The following is an 18,353-nucleotide window of genomic DNA, read 5'->3' on the forward strand; positions in this document are numbered from 1 at the left end:
GATTTGTACAGAAGTCACAAAGGACCAGAGTAACTAGGGTTCTGGAAGGGCTGAATCCACTGCAGAATTGGAATGTAATCAGAATCAATTTTTTTCTAGAGTCTTTATGTTAGATCATTAGAGAGAGCTGATCTCTGTCTCCAACTATCTAGCTCTGCAACTTTGAGAGCATTGCTTACCCTTTCTGAATCTCACATCCCTCGGTAGAAATAGTTCATGATACCCTCTTAGGACTGGAATGAACACTACAGATGGTTATAAATGCAGAAGTCTAGCATAATGGTTGGCCTGCAGTAACTGCTCAATAACTGCTAATCTCCGTACTCTTTCTAGACTTTTCTCCTTGTTAATGATCACTCCTTCTATTGCCTATACTGTATTGCTATATAGAAGAACCAAGAAAGGTAGGGTATTGAAGCTGGAAGAGATTTAGTGAATAAAGTACACATAGAGATCATGGCATGACCCAATAAAAAGAGTTAAGATGGCTAAGAGGGTCAGGTGGCATTAAAATCTCCAGAGACATGACTCATGGGAGAACTAGGGAATTGCCCTTATCAACACGAAGTCAACAATGGGATCCCTAACGTTTTTCTGCACAGACTTTCACTGAGGCAACTAAAAAGAGAAAACAATGAGAGATGGAGAGAAAGACCAAGAAATAGAGACAGAGAGGTGTGGTGACTTTTCATGGTTGGAGAATCAGTGTCTAGCGAGGTGAGGCTAAGCACCGAGTTCCCCTGACTCACAGCTCAGTGCTTTCTCTGTGGATCCACCCTCTAGCAGTATTGTGTGCTTCCTGGGAACCACCTTTCTAGAGGGGTCATCAGTTATCCTAAAGCTTCCCTTTTTTGGTGTAACAACATAGTGGTTATTCATCCAACACCTGTGGAGTGTAATGAAGTCCTAGGGAAGAAGTCTCCTACCAAGCAGATATATACTTTCATTTGAAGGACCCAAAGGACCCTCTAGAGGAGAATCTGTGGCATGAGGCCATGAGGATGGAGGTACATGGGGCACAGAGATAGAAACAAGAGCTGTGAAACTGGTGTCGCATTCTGACTCTTAGAAACGAATGATGCGTTTTCTATACCTGTGAAGTTTCACTCACATCCCCCCCCCCCCAGCAAACAAGTGGCGGGAGGCACAGAAGAGAATACTCTTCCCGTGTGCAGACGAGGAGACTGAGGCACTGAGAGGGTAAACAGGCATCTGAGGATACAGGTGACCAAGAGGCTTCTTGGTGGCTGCAGGACACAGTCGGGTTTGCCTAAAGAGAAGGTGGCTACAGTGACCCAGTGCAGTAGCATTCCCTGACTTGCACATTCCCTCTTAGATGCCCTGCAGGTGCCTTGCATTTTAATGGGCCCCGGATGTTTCTGCTTGCAAAGAGGTCAGCTTTCTAAATGGGCATCCAGATGGAGAGACCTTCTGGACTTTCCCAGGGGCCATCCAAGGCTGCTTCTGCTGCTGGCTCCTGCTTTCCTGGCCCTAGAATTCTTTCAGTACCTTCCATGCTAATAACATACCTTTTCTAAGCCCCCCTCAGGGCTCCCTAGGTGGATTCCACAGTGAAGGGCGGAAAGGCAGGCCACACAAGCAGGGCAGCTCCAAATGCAAACATCTTACAGCCAAAATGTAAATTCTTTTATTTTATTTTCTGCCTTCCAAGAAAATGCACAGAGGACTTTAGTATGCAGCGTCTTTAGTATGCAGAAGTGCAAACAAGAGGTTCACTGCTTCGCCCAACCAGCCTGGGTTAGGAAACAAATAATAAAAGCTCAGAACAAGTTGTGAAGGCTTGCAAAGCACATTCACTGTCACCCTGTCACTTGATTGTCCTAAGATGCCCAGCTCAACAGACTGACCTGGAGCAGGCGTTCGTTGAGGGCTAGTTGGACTAGGCACAGAAGACTCAGTGTCTGGGTGGGAGACAGGATATTCCAAGAATTAGATGAGGGAGTAGATGGGGTGCCATGAAAACTAGTGGGCATGTATGGCAATGGACTTCACTTGAAGAGGTAACACACACACGAGGGAGGACTAAAGGTGAAGGAGTGGGCAGAGAAGAATGGTCCTGGTAGATGGATAGTACAAGAGAGAGTCTGGATCTTGCATTAGTTTCCTGGGACTTTCATCCCTGTGTGCCTTCAACAACAAATGATAGTTCTGGAGGTTGAAGATCCAATGTCAAGACGTGCTCCAGAGAACTCCTTCTAAAGAGCTTTGTTTCCAGTTACCCAACCCAATTCCTGGTAGCCCTGGGCATTCTCTGATTTGTTCTGAGATGGTGTTCTTTGAGATCCTGTGAGATGGGGTTCTCCCTGCTTCTTCACAACATCTTCCTTGAAGTGTCTGTTATAAGAGCTCCCCACTGATAAGAACACAGTCATAGTGAATTTAGAGACTCAATCTAATGATCTCATTCTGATGGGATCAGCTGCAAAGACTATTTCTAAATAAGGTCATATTCCTAGGTACTTGAAGTTTGGACTACAGTATCTCCTTGGGGAAGCTGACTCTATGCATGAGCACTGCTCCAATAACCACATATGATGTAGAGATCGGGAAACAGGGTAGCAAGAGAATGTAATTGTGTCTACCAGGCTCCATAAAGAGAGCGTGCAAGTCACGGGGAAGACTTTGCCATTCATCATAGATCAAGAGGAGCCCATTTTTTTACCCTCACTTAGTATTTGTCTTCTTTGGGTTTTCAAGGTCTTAAACAGTTCCCTAAGAACATAGATATCAATAAACATAAGAAGCTCTAGGTGAGTGGATAGAAATGTCTCTTCTGAATGGTTAATTGATGTCAGAAACAAACTCTTATTAATCATGGACACCTGAGGATGGTGGTCAGTGCTTAGGACATGCTAAATAAATCCTTGTTAATCAAACACTCAAGTCTACTTCTTACATCAGCTGAGTGAAACAATTGTCTCTTCATGTGCTTTTGTACATTTGCATCTTTATTTTAACAACACTCAATTCCTTTTTTATGTCTTTATGTGCAGTCTTGATTTCTTCAATTGAAATATTTATTTTAGCCTCCTAAAACTGGAATTCTTTATTACATGTTCTCAGACTTCTGCATCTTATATTCTGTGGTTGGTGAAATAGATCTGACTGTCTTTTGTTATTTGTCTTAGAGAGGAAAAAATCAATAAATTATTTGTGTGTCTTTAATGTAGAGGGAAGTAACAGAATTGGTTTGCTGTCTCAGGGTTGACAAATTAACACTTAAAATGGGGTTTATCTGACCCCAACATTGTTAGAGGTTGTAAGTTGAACAATTCACTTTTAGGATTTAAGATTCACCTGGGTTGTATTCTTAATCTCTCTCTCTCTCTCTCTCTCTCTCTCTCTCTCTCTCTTGTAGCCCCTGACTTACAACCTTTGGACTTCTTAAGAATAAGGGTTCAGGAGTCCCAGAAAATGTTCAATTAAATTGCAGACAGAGCAATTAAAAAGTTGACAAATGAGTTGACAAGTGAAAAACAGGTAAGATTTGATCCATTGTAGCATCTAAACTGGAAGGAAATCCAAGCCTGCAAGATCTTCTCCCCATTTTACAGATGTGTCAGAAGTGTCTTAGAGAGGAAGTGTCTTCTTAGAAAGCCTCACCTAAGCAGACCTTGCAGGTATGATCACACCAGGAAGATGAATTGTTCAGCAGAAATTCAGGCCCTTACTGCAAAGCCTATGGTTACCTGCAGTCAGTGACTTATAGGACATTTTTCAAAAAATGTTATTGGATCACCATGAGACAGTTACAAGCTTTCATGTTTGGGTTACAATCAGACTATAATCAAACATCCATCCCTCCACCAGTACACATTCCCTACCACCAATATCCCTGGAAAACCCCCTTCTCCCACCCTCCCCCTGCCTCCATGGTAGACAATATTCCCCATACTCTCTCTCTACTTTTGGGCATTATGGCTTGCAACACAGACACTGAGAGGTCATCATGTTTGGTCTGTTATCTACTTTAGGCACACATCTCCCACCCTGACTGATTCCTCCAGCCATCATTTTCTTAGTGATTCCTTCTTTATTTCATCTGCCTTCTCCCCTCCGCTCATGAAGTAGGCTTCCAGCTATGGGGCAGTCCTCCTGGCCCTTGTATCTACTGTCCTTGTGTGTCAGCCTCATGTGATGTTATTCTATACTCCACAAATGGGTGCAGTCCTTCTTTGTTTGTTCCTCTCTTTCTGACTCATTTCACTTAGCATGATACTCTCCATGTTTATCCATTTATAAGCAAATTTCATGACTTCATCTCTCCTAACAGCTGCATAGTATTCCATTGTGTAGATGTACCAAACTTTCTTTAACCAGTCATCTGTTCTAGGGCACTTAGGTTGTTTCCAGATTTTAGCTATGACTTATAGGACTTCTTGCTCAGGGTTTTGAACTTCCTTAACTCTGAAAAGCATAATGGAGGAATGTAAGTGGCCTTATGGGGTATCCCAGGGCTTCACTTAATGAGAAAGAAAGGAGTACAAAGACCCGCCTGGACTCCCAGAGACCCTCCAGCCACCCCAGCCCGTCTCCTCCGTGCCCCAGCTCCTGACCTGGCCCCCTAACTGTGGCCCGCCCTCGCAGCAATATGAAGAAGCAGCGAAAATCCCCTCCGAGAAGAGAGGGGGAAGAAAAGATACCAGAAACCTCAACAGGGGCTTCTCACATCTACGACCTCTCAGATAAACAATTCAGAGAGGAAATCTGGAGGAGAGTCGACCTACTCCAAGCAAATATGGAACAGACATCCAATAAATTAAGGGAGGAGATGAATGAAGCGCTGGAACGGTCTACCAAGAAAATACAGGAAGAAATGAGAGCAGAAATGAGAGCAGAAATTTCAAACCTTCGAACGGAAGTCTCACAAATAAAGCAATCGGTAGATGAAATAAAAATCTCACTAGATGCCCTCAACAGTAGAATGACTACAGCCGAAGACAGAATCAGTGATCTGGAAGATGAGCTGCAGAAAGCTTATAGACAACAACAAATCATGGCCAAAGACCTCAAAATGGCTATAGAGCGAATCAGAGCCCTGGGGGATGACTTCAAGATGAACAACATAAGAATCATTGGAGTACCAGAACCGCAGGGAAGCAACCCCAATGAAAAAAACACAGTCAAAGATATCATTGCTAAGAAATTCCCAGAGCTGGAGAAGGCAGGCATCCAGATAGAAGGAGTCCGAAGAGTACCAGCAAAAAGAGACCCGAATAAAAAGACCCCAAGGCATATCATAGTCAGAATGACGGATACCATGGATAGAGACACAATTCTGCAAGCAGCAAAGTCAAGGAAGGAAATCACATACAAAGGAGCACCCCTCAGATTTACGGCCAATCTGTCAGAAGAAACCCTCCGAGCCCGAAGACAATGGTGGGACATAGTGAAAAAACTCAACGAAATGAATGCCTTACCAAGAATACTTTATCCAGCTAAACTCTCACTCAAACTCGAAGGAACCATACACTACTTCTCGGATAAACAACAGCTCAGGTCCTTCATAGACTCAAAACCAATCTTGAAAGAAGGTCTAAAGGGGCTACTGTAAGACAAGGAGGAGCCCCATAAGAACAACAAATATCACAGAAAGATGACACAAAACCACATCACAATAATCTCTCTCAATGTCAATGGCCTAAATGCACCTATCAAGAGACACAGAGTGGCTAAATGGATCCGGAAATTAAACCCAACATTCTGTTGCCTGCAAGAAACACACCTGAACAAACAGAGTAAACATAGACTCAAAGTCAAAGGATGGAAAACAATCCTCCAAGCAAACAACCCCCTTAAAAAAGCTGGAGTGGCCATCCTGGTATCCGACAACATAGATTTCAGGATGAAAAAGATCAAAAGGGACAGCAAAGGTCATTTTCTGTTTATCAAGGGATATGTACAACAGGAAGAAATCACACTCTTAAACGTATATGCTCCTAATGAACGACCGGCTAAATATTTAAAACAACTCCTAACAGACTTCAAAGAGGACATCACTAACAGCACAATTGTAGTCGGAGACTTCAATACGGCCTTATCGCCTCTAGATGGATCCACAAGAACAAAACTCACAAGGAAACACTGACTCTGAAAGAAGAAATTGAAGAGAGAGGCCTAATAGACCTATACAGGGCCTTACACCCAAAAAAGAAAGAATACACATTCTTTTCCAGTGCACATGGAACATTTTCTAAAATAGACCATGTACTGGGCCCCAGAACATACCTCAATAGAATCGGAAAAATAGAAATTGTATCAACCATCTTTTCAGACCACGATGCGCTGAAGATAGAAGCTAACCACTCACAAACACGGAAAATCAAATCAAACACCTGGAAATTAAACAATTCAATGTTGAACAATGAGTGGGTCAGGAAGGAAATCAAGGAAGAAATCAAAAGATACTTAGAAACAAATGAGAATGAAGACACGAGCTACCAAAACCTATGGGACGCAGCTAAAGCCGTGTTAAGGGGAAAATTTATAGCTCTCCAAGCATTCCTCAGGAAGGAAGAAAGGACCCACATAGATAGCTTGACTTCACAACTCAAGACCTTAGAAAAGGACCAGAAAAAGGACTCCAAACCAGACCGAAGGAAAGAAATAATAAAAATTAGAGCAGAAATTAATGACATCGAAACCAAAAAAACAATCCGAAAGATCAATGAAACAAAGAGTTGGTTCTTTGAGAAAATAAATAAGATTGATAAACCGCTAGCAAGACTCACAAAGAAAGAAAGAGAGAAAACTCTAATAAATCGAATCAGAAATGAAAAGGGGGACATCATAACAGAAACCAGTGAGATTCAAAAGATCATTAGAGACTACTTTGAAGGTCTTTACGCCACAAAAAAGGAGAACCTAAAAGAAATGGATGGATTCCTTGATTCCTACAATCTCCCAACACTGAAGAAAGAAGACCTGGAATACCTGAATAGACCCATCAATGTTAAGGAAATTGAAACGGTAATCAAAAACCTCCCCAAAAACAAAAGCCCAGGCCCAGATGGTTTCACTGGCGAATTCTTCCAAACATTTAAAGAAGACCTATTGCCTGTTTTCCTCAAACTTTTCCAGGAAATTGAAAAAACAGGAACTCTCCCAAACAGTTTTTATGAAGCACATATCTCCCTAATACCAAAAGCAAACAAAGATACCACTAAGAAAGAAAATTACAGACCAATTTCCCTGATGAACACCGATGCGAAGATCCTCAACAAAATACTAGCAAATAGGATCCAACAACTCATCAAAAAGATCATACATCACGACCAAGTGGGATTCATCCCAGGGATGCAAGGATGGTTTAACATTCGGAAATCAATCAACATAATCCAGCATATCAACAAAAGTAAAGACAAAAACCATATGATCATATCAATAGATGCAGAGAAAGCATTTGACAAGATCCAACATCCTTTCATGATGAAAACCCTCGCCAAAATGGGGTTTGGAGGAACTTTCCTCAAGATAGTCGAAGCCATCTATCACAAGCCTACGGCAAGCATTATCCTCAACGGGGAAAAACTAAGGGCCTTTCCTCTGAGATCGGGCACAAGACAAGGATGCCCACTCTCACCACTCCTCTTCAATATAGTACTGGAAGTACTTGCGATAGCTATTAGACAAGAAAAAGAGATTAAGGGCATCCAGATAGGAAAGGAAGAAATCAAACTCTCACTATTTGCAGACGACATGATACTATATCTAGAGAAGCCTAAAACCTCTACTAAGAAACTCTTAGAAACAATAGACTTATACAGTAAAGTTGCAGGCTACAAAATCAATACCCAAAAATCCATGGCCTTCATATATGCAAACAATGAGGCAGAGGAAAGGGACATGAAAAGAGCAATCCCATTCACAATCGTGCCCCAGAAAATCAAGTACCTCGGAATCAGCTTAACCAAGGAAGTAAAAGACCTTTACAAAGAAAACTACAAAACGCTACTCCATGAAATCAAAGAGGACATGAGGAAATGGAAACATGTACCCTGCTCGTGGATAGGGAGAATCAATGTTGTCAAAATGGCAATACTCCCTAAAGCATTATACAGATTCAATGCGATCCCTATAAGTATACCCATGACATTCTTCAAAGAAATGGATCAAGCAATCCTAAAATTCATATGGAATAACAAACATCCAAGGATAGCTAAAACAATTCTTGGGAAAAAGATGATGGGAGGCATCACCCTCCCCAACCTCAAACTTTACTACAAAGCAGTAACAATTAAAACAGCATGGTACTGGAACAAAGGCAGAGCCGTAGACCAATGGAACAGGGTGGAATATCCCTACACACAACCCCAAATGTATGATCATCTAATCTTTGATAAGGGAGCAAGAGATGTGAAGTGGAGCAAGGAAAGCCTCTTTAACAAATACTGCTGGCACAACTGGACAACCACATGCAAAAAAATGGGTTTAGACCTTGACCTGACACCATGCACAAAAGTCAGATCAAAATGGATTAAAGACCTCAACATTAGACCACAAACCATAAGGTACATTGAAGACAAGGTCGGCAAAACCCTCCACGATATTGAAGATAAAGGTATCTTCAAAGGTGACACGGAACTAAGCAATCTAGTAAAAACAGAGATCAACAAATGGGACTACATTAAACTAAAAAGCTTCTGCACCGCAAAAGATACAGTGACCAGAATACAAAGACTATCCACAGAATGGGAAAGGATATTTACACAATACCCATCAGATAAGGGGTTGATATCAAGGGTATATAAAGCACTGGTTGAACTCTACAAGAAGAAAACATCCAACCCCATCAAAAAATGGGGCGAAGAAATGAACAGAAACTTTACCAAGGAAGAAATACGAATGGCCAAAAGGCACATGAAAAAGTGCTCTACATCACTAATCATCAGAGAGATGCAGATCAAAACAACCACAAGATACCACCTCACACCACAGAGACTAGCACACATCCAAAAGAACAAAAGTAACCGCTGTTGGAGAGGATGTGGGGAGAAAGGGACCCTTCTTCACTGCTGGTGGGAATGCCGACTGGTTCAGCCCTTCTGGAAAACAATTTGGACGATTCTCAAAAAATTAGATATTGAATTCCCATTTGACCCAGCAATACCACTGCTGGGAATATATCCCAGAGAGGCAAAAAAGTACAATCGAAACAACATCTGCACATGTATGTTCATCGCAGCACTGTTTACAATAGCCAGAATCTGGAAAAAACCCGAATGCCCCAGAACGATGACTGGTTGAGGAAACTTTGGTACATCTATACAATGGAATACTATGCAGCTGTTAGAAAAAAGGAGGTCAAGAATTTTGTAGTTAAGTGGATGGGCATGAAAAGTTTCATGCTGAGTGAAATGAGTCAGAAAGAGAGAGACAGACATAGAAAGATTGCACTCATCTATGGTATATAGAATAACAGAGTGGGAGACTAACACCCAAGAACTGTAGAAATAAGTACCAGGAGGTTGACTCCATGGCTTCGAGGCTGGCCTCACGTTCCGGGGAAAGGGTAACTCAGAGAAGCGATCACCAACTACATTGTAGTCGAAGGCCATGTGGGGGAAGGGAGTTGCGGGCTGAATGAGGGCTAGAGACTGAGCACAGCGGCCACTCAACACCTTTATTGCAAACCACAACAGCTAATTAGAGAGAGAGAACAGAAGGGAATGCCCTGCCACAGTGGCAGGGTGGGGGGGGGAGATGGGATTGGGGAGGATGGGAGGGAAGCTGGGTTTACTGGTGGTGGAGAATGGGCACTGGTGAAGGCATGGGTTCCCGAACTTTGTATGAGGGAAGTATAAGCACAAAAGTGTATAAATCTGTAACTGTACCCTCACGGTGATTCTCTAATTAAATATAAATAAATTAAAAAAAAATCTTTCACAATTAAACAAATATCCTATTGTAAATGAATAAACACATAAACAGAAAATATAAAGCAGGGAGACATATACATAGTATTAAGGACTTGAATTCAGGGGGGAGAGAGAAATACTCCTATATTCTTGTTTTCTTTATTTATCATTCTCTAGAAAGAATCCATATACAATTTAAATATTGAATATTATCAACATAATATTGGTTTCTTTTAACTTTTTACCAACATAATTTAGAAAATGGGAAATAATAATTTATATTGCTATTAATATATAATTTGTAATTTACTATTAACTTAGATAATCCATTGATCTCTATTTCCTTTACTTTCACTTATCTTAATGAATGCTTTATTTATAATATTTTGCCTTACTAACATTTGCATTTTCTCAGTTTGCCATAGTTACCATAACTTTGTAAATATTTATTGTTAGCTTATACAAATCTGAGTTGTTTTCTTCCTATCTACATATATGGCATTGTACATTGTCTTTTACTCTAATAAAAGTAAAAAAAAAAAAAAAGAAAGGAGTACAAAGGAAGTTACATCCTAAAGCATAGCATGCACTGGATCCTGCACAATCAGGCATTTACCCACACTCTGGGACTCTGACTCAGTTACTTCTCCGAAGTGGACCTTTCTGAAGCACACACACCACAAGTACCCATCTTCCAGGTACCCATCTTCCAGGCATGCTGCCATGGCACTGATCCTTTCGTCTAGATGAGCATTTTCTAGAGTAGATAATACTTTCCCTTGGCTGGGGTCAAAACAATCCAAGGGGGCTATAGACTCCAGTGCAATTGGGAGATATTTTTATTTTGTTTGCTTTAAAGAAAAACAGTTTCTGGCTGGCAGTGATGGGGTGCGCAGGAGATTTCGGGATAGGGGGGAGGTACTGGCGCTGCTTTCCACCCAGACAAGACCCGGAGTGGCCCCACATGAACGCCTCCTCTGCTCCTGACCGACCATGATCCCAGAGGCCCACTAACTAATTTCAGAACCCAGTGGCTTCTTGCAGAAATGCCTCTAGACTGTGAACTAAGCTACGGCTCCAATGCCACCCCAGGAGGGGAAAGATTTTTCTCTCTTAGCCTTTCCTGGCGGTGGAAATGGCATGGAGACTGCCATCTTTTAGAGCCCACTAAACAGAGGTACGAGCTTGCAGTGACATGACTTCTAGCAGAAATTTATCTGTACTTAATTACTAAATACCAGAAATCCAAAACTGTGTGGCTGCGACCTTATATGTTCTTTATTCTTAGCAATAAAAAACAAATTATCAAATGATGCCTTTTCATCAGGTCTAATTGTTGGGGGGAAATTCCAAATAATAATAGTGAGTTTTCTGTTGAAATATTGAATGTAATCAAAGTAAAGAGTAAAGTGAAAATTATCGACCACACGGGCGGGCGGGATGGGGGGATGGGAGGTATACTGGGTTCTTGGTGGTGGAACATGTGCACTGGTGAAGGGATGGGTGTTTGACCATTGTATGACTGAGCTTTGTAACTTTTTTCATGGTGATTCAATAAAAAAAAAAGAAGAAGAGCAGTTTCCAAGGTAGGAGGAGGCAGTAAATGATATTCTTTATTGTGGAAAGGGGAAATAATTTGGGGACTTCTGGTTTAAAACCTTAGCTTCTTCACGTCCATCCATTTATAAGCGAATTTCATGACTTTATTTTTCCTAACAGCTGCATAGTATTCCATTGTGTAAATGTACCATAGTTTTTTTTTTAAACCAGTCGTCTGTCCTCAGGAACTTGGGTTGTTTCTAGATTCTGGTAATTGTGAACATTGCTGCAATAAACATAGAAGAGCAGATGGTATTTCTGCTGTGTGTTTTTGGGCCCTTGGGGTGTATTCCCAGAAGTGGTATTGTTGTGTCATATGGAAGCACAATTTCTGGCTTTTTGAGGAATGCCCATATTGTTTTACAAAAAAGGTTGGATCAGTTGGCATTTCCACCAACAATAAATGAGAGTCCCCTTTTCCCCACATCCTGCCAGCACTGGTTTCTCATGTTCTTCTTGATGTGTGTCAGTCTCTGTAGTGTGAGATGATATCTCATTGTTGTTTTTCGATTTACATCTCCCTGATGATGCAAATCATGATTTGAATTTATGCTGGGTGAGATGAGTCAAAAGGAGAGGGACAGACATAGAATCATTGCACTCACTTGTGGGATATTAAAAAATATGTAATATGAAACTAATACCCAGGGCATCAGAAACAAGGGTCAGGAGGATTGGTCCATGGTTGAAGCCTACTTAAGTGTCGGGGGAGAAGGCAGTTAGAATGGAGAAGGGACCATTATGACAAAAAAATAGTTGGAAATGATCACTTTGGGTAATAACTGTGTGCTGAAAGTAGTTAAAGGAACAATCATGATGATCTCACTATGTGTATTGCAAACCATAATGTACAAAAGGAGAGGGAATGAGGGAGGGATGGAAGGAGGGATGGAGGGAGAGAGAGAAAAAGAGAGAGAGAAGAAAAGTGCCTGACATAGAGGCAGGTTGGGGAGGCGAGAGCAGGAGAGAAACTGGGGACATTGATGGTGGGAAATGTACAGTGGTGAAGAGACAGGTGTTGAAACATTGTATGACTGAAACCCAATCATGAACAACTTTGTAACTGTGTATCTCATGGTGATTCAATTTTTAAAAGTTAAATAATAAAATAAACCCTAGTTTCTTAAACTGATTGTGAGGTTAATTGTGGCAACAGTAAATGATTTTTAATGCATTATAATGAAAGAATTAATTCAAAATCAACCATGTAATCAGTCTGAGGTGTTTCTGGCAGTGTTCACATTGGCAGATTTATTGGGCTAAAAGGGGCTACAAGGGGCTAGAGCAATGGTACAACCAGTAGGGCATTTGCCTTGAACACGGTCAATCTGGGTTTGATCCCTGGCATCCCATATGGTCCTCCGAGCATCCCCAAAAGTGATTCCTGAGTGCAGGGCCCTACTAACCCCTGAGCATCACCAGTGTGATCCAAAAATTAAAAAAGGTGGGGGGCTACGAGTGGGGAAAGTTGAAGACACCCTGCTCCACTGGTGGGCCAGAGAGATAGTTCAGCAGATAAGGCACTTATCTTGCATGTAGCCAACCTGGATTCACTCTCTCAGCACTGCGAGGAGTGATCCCTTAGCACAGAGCTAGGAGAAAAGCATGAATTCAGTGGGGTATGACCTAAAAAACAAAACAAAGACCCAGTGGTCCAATTTAGAAGTTTGAATCTGGGCTCTAATATTTATTATCTGTCACTTTGGATATATCCCTTAATCTCCCATATCTATTACCTTGTCCATTGCATGGAAATAATCAATTTTCTATCTCCTTAGTATTGGCAGAAAGACTGAATGAGACCAATGGATGGATACAAAATGCTTAACTTAATCCCTATTCTTACAGAGCACTTGACTTAGCTTGCTACGTGTGAAAGGATCAAAGCTTGGTCATATCTATTCTTGTGTGCCATGATTGTGTGTAGACTCCCAGAGTATTGTGGAACTCTGCCCCCCACAGCTTTTCACTCAGCATTCTCTTTCTCTCCATAAAATTTTGTAGGATATGATGGATGGGATGAGGAGTGTCAGGGAAGGCTTGAATGCACAGGCTGTAAATGGGTTCTGACTCCATCTCCCTGCAGCCTCCATTTCAACACTGTTTTGATCAGAAGGATGGTTTCAGCCATGAGCAATTGATTGACCTCTACAACTCTGTCATCCCCACAACTGATTTACTCCTGTATAATGAAACTTCCTGTGATCCCTGCTAGCATGAAAGCAACCATTATTGAATATTTACTCCTTGTCAAGTTCTCCAATTACTTTACATATATCCTCTCATTTAATGGTATGAGAGCAAAGCCATAATATAAGTATAAGTGGTGAGCCACTCAAAGAGGTTAAATAAGTTTCCTAGGATACACAACCAGTAAAAGGAATATCTGGGATATGAAACCAGGACCCCTTTCACCATGCTTTTTTTTCAAATGAGTGAACTGCAGTATAATTTCCATAACAAAGTTTCCAAACAGACATTTCAAAGAATTTGAAATGTCTGTTTGAAATGTCGGTGCAAGAAAACATTTAATTTTGTGCACACAGTTTTACAACTGTCTGTAGAGAGCTGTGTAACTACCATGTAATTAAGCAGTAGAATAGTTACCTGACCACCAAATTTCCCTGTCAGCACACTGCAGGCAGGCTTTCACCAACCCCAAACCCTAATAACTGCTGATACATTTTCTACACCTACAATTGTACCTTTTCTGGAGTGATCTATATGTGGGATCATGCACTCTGTAGTCTTTTGTTTCTGACTTTATAAATTAATTAGTTATTAATTTGTGAATGCTCATTAATTTGGTCTATTTTATTGCTGAATAATAACTTACTGAGGGAATAGATCAATTCTCAGTTATTCACTCACCAGCAGTCACACATTTGGAAATTCCCAGTCATGTTACTATAAATAAAATTGTTATACACACTTGCATATCATGAACAGGTGGTCATTCCTCTTGGATATAAAGCATGAGTGAAAATTCCAGAGTCTCAGGTGAAGTTAAAGTTTAACTTTATAAGAAGCCACCAAACCATTTTCCAAACTTTGTACCTTTTAAAATCATGTCTAGCTTTGAAAGAAATAGTTTTTTCAGCCTCATTTTAAACACTTAGGATGAGTATTACCCTTCTTCTTCTTCTTCTTCTTCTTTTAATGTAGGAGTACTGCTATTTTTTTCAGCCACTTATTAAGCTGACTGAAACAGGCACGAAATCCACACTAGTTTAAAATTTTTCTTTTTACTGAATATCTGTGAGATAGACCATTACAAAGCTGTTCATGGTTAGGTTTCAGTTCATATAATGATCCAACACCCACCCCTCCAACAGTGTACCTTTCCCACCACCCATGTCCCCTGTTTCCCTCCCAACATCCACCAACATTCCATCCCCTCTCCCAGCCTGCCTCTAAGATAGGCTTATTTCTCTCTCTCTCTCTCATCATGCTTGTTCAGGGCATTCAGAATTTTTATCAGGAAGGTAATACTGGAGTAAACTAGGTGGCAGCTTTGGAGTGTGGACATGACTGTCAAGTCTCCCAGAAGTACAGAGAAGTTGGGGGCGGTGGCCCATCCCAACTTTAAGATAACCTGGAGATTTCAGTCATAAAACCCACATACCCAAATTTTCAGCTGATTATATCTCAGAGAGGTCCATCCTGAGGCAGTGAAGTGTGGCCAGGATTATGGTAGTGCTTTTGGACTGTGGACATAAGCAGCTGCCAGGGCCTCTGCTTGGGTGGACACCAGGCCAACCTGCCCCGTGACGACTTACCACCGTCTGCTCAGCCTTGTGAGGGTCCGAGATTAACGACAGTTTTTTTACTTTTATTTTTGAGATTTATTTATGGGTCTCTAAGTAATAAATGAGTTTGCATAGCTGAGCTGGAGGTGGTTTGTGGGCATGACTCCCACATACCTAACTTTTGGCCATTTAATTTGGTCCCGAGTTGTTGGGGTCTGGCCAGAAGCACAGCGGCAATTTTGGGGTATCAAGAAGCCTGAAGTCACCATCAGGCTGCTGATGCACTCTCCCCACATTTATAGGTTGCCCTGCCAGTGGCACCACATGCCCTCACCCTTATTCGTAACTGCTCTGAGTTGAGAGATTGAGAACAACGAACATGACATTTCATTGAATTCAAGATGTACTCAATTTTAGATGCACCATTATTCTAAGTACCACAAAGAAACAAAAACAATTCTGGCAAACCGTGACACAATGTCTAAATGCAATTAAAACCTTTTGAATGGCAAAAGTAACTCAGGCTAAAATAAAAGACACGCTACTGAATGGGAGTAAATATTTGCACTCCATACATAAAATGTAAAGGCTAATATTCAGGATATATAAAGCAGTCACAAATCTGGAAAGAAAGCAACCAATAATCCCATCAAAAATCAGGGAGAAGAGAGGAACAGACACTTCCCCTGAGAAGAAAATGAGACAGCCTGTAGGCATATGAAAAAGTGTCCATTGAACTTTATTACAGGGAGAGGTAACAAACAACAAATATCATCTCACACCAGTGAGATTGGCATCTATCAAAGAGCTGAAAACATCCCGCATTGTGGGCAATGTGAGGGGAAAGGAATCCTCATTTAAAGCTGATGAAGAACAGTATGAAAATATCTCAAAATAACAACAATAGGGTTTCCATATAACCCAGTGATTACACTTTTTGGCCTCTACAAAAGCAAAAACATTAACTCAAAAGTGTATGTGTGAGGGTGGCATAACAGAGGTTCTGTACAGGATAGTACAGCAGGTGGGTGTGTATGTTATGCATGCAAGCCGACCCAGGTTCAATCTCTGGCATCCCATACAGTCCCTCAACCCCCCAACATTCCTGAGTGCAGAGCCAGGAGTAAGCTCTGTATCACTAAGTGTCACCCAAAACAAATAAACAAAAAATGTGTGGTCAGGTAAAGACCAGTGCTGTATGAGAGTAAAGCCTGCAGTCCCAATCTGTATGTGGCTGGGTGTTGCTGTCCTGGATGGCTGAGGATTGCTGGTGGCAATGGGGAACCCAGCCAGGGACATGGTTCCAGGAGCAGACCCATGGAAAGGACCATGGGTAGCACAAAGGGGAACAGTGACTTGAGGCCACTGCTGGGTTGTCTACTGGTTATGGTTCTGCTCCCCCACAGAGTGCCTGATGCCTTGGCTGGTGGTGCACATGGACAGTGGCCTGTACCCAGGCTTCATCTGGCTGAACCAAGACTCCAGGTGCTTCCAGATGCTGTGCAAGCATGCCTGGTGCCATGACACACATCCAGGAGGAGGAAAACTCCACCTTCAAGGTCTTGAGTAGGGCATGGGCCAGAACCAGTAGGGGATGAATGAGCCTGATCCTGCTCAGTGGAAAGCCCCGCTCTGCTGCATGCTCAAGAGTCATGGCTGCAGCCTCATGGGCAGTAACACCTACGAGGTGCCCACAAACAATTTGAAGACCAACCAGGTGTGCAATATCTTCAACCCCTGGGCTCCATTATCAGCCCAGGTTCCACCTCCTAGGTCTGCCTCCTAGGATAAGAAGGACAATTACTTGGATGGCAAGGACGGGGCAGATGTGCTGGACCAGTCTCAGCACCACACTCCTATCCAGAATATCTTTCTCCTCCTGAACATCAGTGGCTCTGCCATGGCACTGGCCATTGTGGGCAACTAAGTGCACGTAGCCCAAGAGGAACCCTTAGAGATGGAAGTACCCCAGGCTTTCAAGTATCCAGAACTGTGGACCAGCTCCCTGCTAATGACTGACCTGGACATCAAGTTCTAGTATCATGGGAAGGAGTGTGGGCTGACCATGACCATGAGCAAGTCCTAGGGTTGCCAGCTCTGGTATGGAAACCTCCCATCCTGACCAGAATGAGCTCTTCAGGCCTTTGAACCTGGAATAGGTCAGATTCCTAGGCCTGGATCGCATCAGCAATGAGGAGCAGAAGCAGCTCATGAGAAAACTGCCGGATGTGATGGACCAGAGGCTGATCCTGGAGGTCAGTGGGCATGTCCACTACACCATGTGTCTGAGCCAGTGCAAGGTGTACTGGTCTAGGCCTCCTGCCCCCACTTGCCGCCACACCTAACCTCGTTGAAAGTCAGATGACCGTCACACTTATGTCTGGAAACATTGCTCATTGAACAGCTTGCTCACCAGAATGAGTGGACCAAGAAGCAGCCATCCTTAGAGATCTACTGGTGCTCCTGGGAGGAGTGGCTGGATGGGGAGACCCGGAGAGGAAGATGGTCTTGGATCAGGCCATGCCCCATGGAGGCATGCATGATATATAGGATGTTTTACAGCGACTTCACACACTCTTTTCACAGCGGCAGGATGGGCCTGTGGACCTCCACACCCAACAGCAAAGTTTACATTGTGATGCAGCTGAGCAACTGTGCTGCACCCTGCAGGCCCAGGACACCTGCCCAACCTGTAGTTGTGCAGTTGTGCCCCACATTGTCTGCCCAGTAGCCTGGCTGCCCACACTTCCTATCCTTTAGCTGCCTCCCTTCCTGGCTGCAGCAGGTAGCTAGGCAGGCTGATCTCCTGCTGCTTTCATAGATGAGATTGCACATAGGGATGGTTTATTTTATTCAGACTTAACCAGCTTTGTCCCCTCTTTTTTCCCTAATGAGTTGGTTATCTCTCATCCTCCAACTCAGCGTAGCCTTGAAAGTTGATTTAATTTATGGGAAAATTGAGAGAGAGAAAAAATAGAGAGGGAGAGATGACAGAACTATATTCATTGTGATGATAAGTACAATAACTATGATACAGGAAAACCCAAAATGTCAGATGAATGGATAAAGAAGTGGTATATATACATAATAGAGTATTGTGCAAATTTAAGAAAAGATGAAATTTTAT

The 18,353-nt window shown here is 42.3% G+C and overlaps 1 pseudogene; it reads left to right on the forward strand.

Moving 5' to 3' along the window:
* The first annotated feature begins 16,820 nt into the window (after positions 1 to 16,820).
* On the forward strand, positions 16,821 to 17,957 carry LOC129403513 (interferon regulatory factor 6-like; annotated as a pseudogene).
* The last annotated feature ends 396 nt before the right edge of the window (positions 17,958 to 18,353 follow it).

This window comes from Sorex araneus, chromosome 3, assembly GCF_027595985.1.
Source record: "Sorex araneus isolate mSorAra2 chromosome 3, mSorAra2.pri, whole genome shotgun sequence".
Classification (NCBI taxonomy): Eukaryota; Metazoa; Chordata; class Mammalia; order Eulipotyphla; family Soricidae; genus Sorex; species Sorex araneus.